The following is a 5,928-nucleotide window of genomic DNA, read 5'->3' on the forward strand; positions in this document are numbered from 1 at the left end:
GTCGGGAGCGCCCGGGGAGCTCGGAGGACGTGGGGAGCGAATCCTGCGGGCGGAGCGCGGCAGCTGGGAGAGGGAGCCGCCTTCTGCCCGCCTGCTCTCACGGGGATCGGTGTGGCGGGCTGGTAAACGGACCGGCCGCTGCAAATGTGCCAGAGCTTATTCACCGCGGCGGGAGCCTTCCTCCTTCCTTCAGCCATTCCCACTTCAAGGCGGTTTTCCCTGCCTCCTCCTGCAGTCATGGAGGGTTTAGCTGCCTGCCTTTGCACGAGATGTGAGAGGCGTGCGGTCCGAACCCCCTGAGGACCCACGTAGCACAGTTCGGCACCTGACATCTCTGGTGATGATGCGTATCCAATGCCTTCAGCAGGAGCCGTCCCTCCCTCCTCTCTGCTACATTCCGCCCTCAAGCAATGCGGAGAATCACAGAATCACAAGGAAGTGCTTGGTCATCTTGCTCTCCTAGCTTAGTCTTGGGGATAAAACAGCAAGATTGAAGCCTATAGATAGAACTGAGCCTCCATCAGTTGTGCAGAGTGCTGGTGTGCAAGGCTGCTATACAGTGAGCATTACTGTTAGCTGTGCGCGTGGTGGAGGAGGGAATTTAGAAAAGCCTGTAGTGAAGATGAAGCAACCATAGAAAAGAATGAAAACCTATAAAATGTTATTTCCTTTCCCCCTCTGTAAGGTAATCTGTCTGGCAAAGGCAGTCATGCGGATGTATGGGAACTGCTGTTCCATGCAGCCTGTATCTGATGGGCACTGCAGACAGGGGCTGGTGGTAATGGAATGGCACCCAGCGAACGTGCAAGCCTCCCTTTCTGCTGCCTCACATAACCTGTAGGGATTAACACAAGTGCACTAAATAGAAGAGCTTTCCACAGTACAGAGCTGTAAAATTAAACTTACATGTTTATAATTTTTTTCTTAAAATATTGTGCTATCGGTATGTCCACACCAAAACTACTGTTCCGTTCTGATACACAGGCACCATTACGCTTGCAGGGGTAGATCAGTTGTATGAGGTGTACAACAATAATGAAGGATTAGGCCCCTTAGTTATGATGACAACTTTATTTCTGCTGTTGATCATCAGCAACAGTCTTAACTTGAAAAGGGGGTGTCCGTGGTTTAAGGACAAGATCAGCATCCCTTTGAAGTACCCTGAGGTGGGCAGTCCTGGAGCAACCAGTCGTGTTGGCAGCAGGGAAAGGCACCTCCTTGGTGCAAAGGTTGGTGACTGCAGGAGCTGGGTGTTGCCTTCCCAACGTTCTGAGCCTTCTCCTGCTTCTGATGGGCTCGGATCATTCTGTATTTTTCTGCTTGTTCTTTGCACAGGGCTCCTTGTTGGCTGTCAAGTCTTCACCTAAAAAGTTCTGTCTGAATTAACATTGCATGAAATCCGAGAAGTAATAGGCCAGCTTCTCTGCCTGCACGTATTGTCAGTGGCCAAATACTGTAAAATTGGTTGCGAATGTAGAAGGCATTTTGTCCATAGGCCTATGGAAATGAATTATTGTAGTTCAATTACATTTAAAAGACCCATTTTAGATTGTCGGAGAGATTTTACCTTTAAGGCAAAGCTGTTCTTCTCAGCACTGTTGACCTTGTTGTTGAAACCAAATTCACAAAGGTCGCAGCGCTCTCTATATGTGCTGTAGTTCACTGTGCAGAAAGCATCTCTCTGAAGAGGCAGCAGTGGAGAAGCTGAGTAAGTAGAATTTCCACAAGGTATTATGTTGCCTTTGGCTACAGTTTATTAAAAGCTACAAAACTAAACCTTGAAAAGAAAGGCAAGTGTGATTTGTCATTATTTGTTGATGTGAATTTCTACATAGGTAATATTCAGAGAGCACTCATGAAGACGTTAATCATTTTTGAAAGCGATTTTTTGGGTACTTTTAACTGCAGTCATCTGAAGTGAATCTTGAAAGTGAATCGCTGATGACTTTCTTGTTTATAACGCTATGTTGCTCTTTCGGGGAACAAAAAATGTTGTTTGACTGGGCTGAATAACTGACAGTAGTGCAAATTGCAAAGGGATGACATCGACACAGATTGAATGTTCAGCCTGAATGCTGACATTTCTTAAAGTACGCATGTCGGGAAGAACAAGCATGTCTCCAGAGACTTGCTGGGATGAATCCATAGAAGTATTAGAATATGACCAGGTATGTCTTACTTCTGTTTTTCTTTAGGCCACATGCAGATTCTGTTATCCATTCTCCAATGTTTTTTGTTGGTTGTTGATAGCAGCTTCTGCAGGGATGTACAGCAGTGTGACCACTGAGTTCTGCATTTATTTACTACATATTCACTGTAAATCTTTAAATATGTGCAGATCTATGTGTAATTTTACAAAGCAGAGTATTACGGTCTGATGCAAAGGAGACAAAAGAGTTTCCTTTCACAGATAGAGTTTTATTTCTTTAATCTAAACTGGTTAGTGTTCTGCAGCTGATGTATCAGCACATTTGTCTAAGTAGAACCTTAAATTTACTTGGAAACAATGGAATTTAAAGTGTGCTGTACCTGTCTGGTTGGCAAATCATAGAATCATAGAATGGCTTGGGTTGGAAGAGAACTTTCAAGATCATTGAGCTCCAACCCCCTTCCATGGCAGGGCTACCACCCACCAGATCAGGCTGCCCGGGGCCCCATCCAACCTGGCCTTGAGTGCCTCCAGGGTTGGGGCACCACAACTTCTCTGGGCAGATGTGCCAGGGCCTTGCTGCCTTTTTAGCGAAGAATTTCTGCCAAACAGCTAATCAAAATCTCCCCTCTTTTAGTTTAAAGCCATTCCTCCTTGTCCAATCACTAGCAGAACATGTAAAAAATCAGTCTTCCTCCTGTTTCTAAGTTCCATTCAAGTACTGGAAGGACACCATATGGTATCCCAAGAGCATTCTCTTCTCCAGGCTGAACAAGCCCAGCTTCCTCGGTGCATTCCTTTCTTTCTTCATAGGAGAGGTACTCTAGTCCTTACTATGTACCCTTTGTGTGTGTGCAGAAGGCAGTTGTGCATGGTCTAAAGGAAAGGGGCTGGATGGCAGGTATGTCACCCTCAGGGCATGCTCAGCTCTCTGAGGGACACATGTTATGAGCATGTTTGTTCCTTTGGTTTGAGCAGGATTGTTCCTTCGAAGAAATGTCTCAGTCATATTTTATTCTGGATGAAGAGTATTGCACAGAAACATATTTCTCAGCCTAGTGTAGAGATGGCCAGAAGCAGCACTTCCCTGTGCATTATTCATAGTTCTGCTCTACCTGCAATTGGCTCTTTACCCAGAGCAACTGAGCGACTGCTTGTCAAGTAGGTGGTTTGCTTTATTCTGGCTGTTTGGTTCTCAGGCAGCATGGCTGTAGATGGATTACCATAAAGCAAGGAAATATGTTTCTGAGTGGTGTCATAGCTAGTTTGTGCATGTTGTCTCTGGGTATTTCTGAAGACGTTTGCATTTGCTCTATCTTGAGTGGGAATAAGGTAAGATACCTTCCTTTTACTGCAGAATAAGAATGTCCATAGAGACAATTACCACAGAGCAGCTAAAAAGTGTAAACTGTACTCTGACTATCTTGCAATAACGAATTCAGACATACTCTTCTAAGTAAAGGCTGCCAGTGTCACCCCATTGCTCCATTGTGTGGTCTGAGAGCCTTTCACCCTCAGGACTCAGTGCCTGTTCAGTCTTCAACCTCTGTCTGGTTCCAGCCTTTAGCTGGGATTTCCACAACCATTCAGTGTTGGAAAATCTTTAGCCCTCCTTAGGAGGTGGTGGGCTCCATTTTACCTTCCACCAGAGAACAAGCATTCTATGTCACTTACCTTGGAAAGGAATATTCCTGTTATGCGAGCATTGTATTAAATACACATAGTTTATGTTCTCATCATCTCACTGGCTTAATGACCTGCTACAATTATATCCTACCTCTTTGCAGGAAGCTCTGTTTTGTTGCTTTCTCCAGGGCAGCTCTGTTTAAAGTTTGATATGCCTTCAAAAGCAAAAACTTCAGAATATGTTTCTTTTATTTCTGAAAATAATTTGCAGTTCCCTCCATTTTTCCCTTTAAAAGGCTAGTCGCTGTCTACAGAGCTCAGAAATATTCATGCACCCATGTTCCTGGGTGATGGGCTGCTATTACAGCTAAACAGTGCGTTCTGTGTTGGAGGAAGATATTTTCTGTATTTCTCTTTCTGTGAATCGTGAATAGTATCCTGAGTGAGGATGATGTGTGCTTTTCAATAGAACGGCCTGTTAAAGTCCTCATCCTCTGAACTGCATAAATGGATTACTTTGGTTAATATGAGCACGTGGAGTGTAATCTGATAACTGACAGAAAAATAGGGCTCAAATAGAAAATAAAAACAGTCCATATAGGGAAGAAAATACTACTTGTCTTGGAACTGCCTCACAGTTCTTAGGATTTATTTATTTAAGTTGTAATGTGATGAAGGGAGTAATAGTAGCAGTAAGAGTTCTCACTTGAAAGCAAGCCCCCCCAAAAAAAGAATATTTTCAGTAAGCAAAACCATGCTTTCAGTTCTTCAGAGAGGAGGGAGGCTGGGGCTTAATTTAAATCCTGAAGAAATGTATTAGGATGTATTGAGAGATGCTATGTGCCAAACAGATCAGCAGCATTGCACTGAGACTACCAGGAGGATATATTATCCAGGCACATTTTTAATATATATGGTAGCATGAAGGAAGAGGAAAAAAAACAGGCCATGAATGGAAAAAATCCTGTCTCAGCAGCAGGCATTTGTAGCCATCCCTGAGATAAATGGCATGATGGGACAGGGCCATGTGATGGCCCTCTGCCTGGCTGGCTAAAAATAAGCCGTGTGCACACTTCAGATGCTTCTCTCCCTGCAGTGGGTGGGAGGACTGGAAAATCTACACAGGAGCAGATGCTCCACCCTTGTGCCTTTCACAGCACCTGCCAGTTTCTTCTCCTTGCTCTTCTCTGAGGGAAGCTATACATGAGAGGAAGTCTGTGTTTGGTTCTTAATCCCTGTATGACAGCAGCAGCTCTGGGGATGGAGCTGAGAATTACTGCTTCTTCTAAAATGATTCTATTTATCAGCACTTAATTGTTTTTAAAGGTAATTGATTCAGGCTTTAATGTCAAACACCGCATCCTCAAAAAGCCAACAAACAAAACAGTCTCAAACAAGAATATTTCACAGATTGATTCACACAGTAAAATAAGTAATCTGGCATCTTATGGCTTATTAAAGTAATTTCTCATATTTCAAGAATCTTGCGAAGATGAACAGAATCTTCCTCCTTCCTTCCCCTGCCCCCTTCCTTCCCTGCCTTTCTTTCCCCCCCTATCCTTTTCCCTCTTCTGGTCAGAGTATCTACTGATAGTTGTTCCACTGAAGGTTGCTGAGTTTGATTAATTTTTTCCCCCCACTTGTTTGCAAACAATCTCATTTGCCTTGAAGATAATGATCTGTGGTGAAAACTTGCTGACCCATCACTGTAGGAATACCGTAAAAGTATTTTAACCACATATTCTGAAGGCTCCAAAGCAAATATTTTGCCTTTGAAGTAACATTTGAAATGCAAGTCAGGAATGTTAGGCGTCTGTGCATTGGTGGGTGAATTCAGTGGCCTTGAGACTTGTGAGGTTGATTCCTCTTCTGAACTAAATCAAGTGAAACCCCTCTCATGGCAGATGTATTGCAGTAGTGCAAAATAAGCATGAAAGTAGGACTGAGCGCAGAGATTTTCTGCAGGGTGTTTCCTCTTACTTCAATGTGTTCACTTCTTCAGTGTGTGAGGGCCAGAGACACCAGGTGCAGTGCCAGTAGGACATCTGTCATGACAGCAGAAAAGGAAGCAGGGAAGGACCGCTCTGGGTATCTGTGCTGCCCAGCAAATGCAGATCTCTTGGTACGTGGACTTATTTCAGGACTTATTTTCA

The sequence above is a fragment of the Excalfactoria chinensis genome, chromosome 2 (genome assembly GCF_039878825.1).
Source record: "Excalfactoria chinensis isolate bCotChi1 chromosome 2, bCotChi1.hap2, whole genome shotgun sequence".
Taxonomy (NCBI): Eukaryota; Metazoa; Chordata; class Aves; order Galliformes; family Phasianidae; genus Excalfactoria; species Excalfactoria chinensis.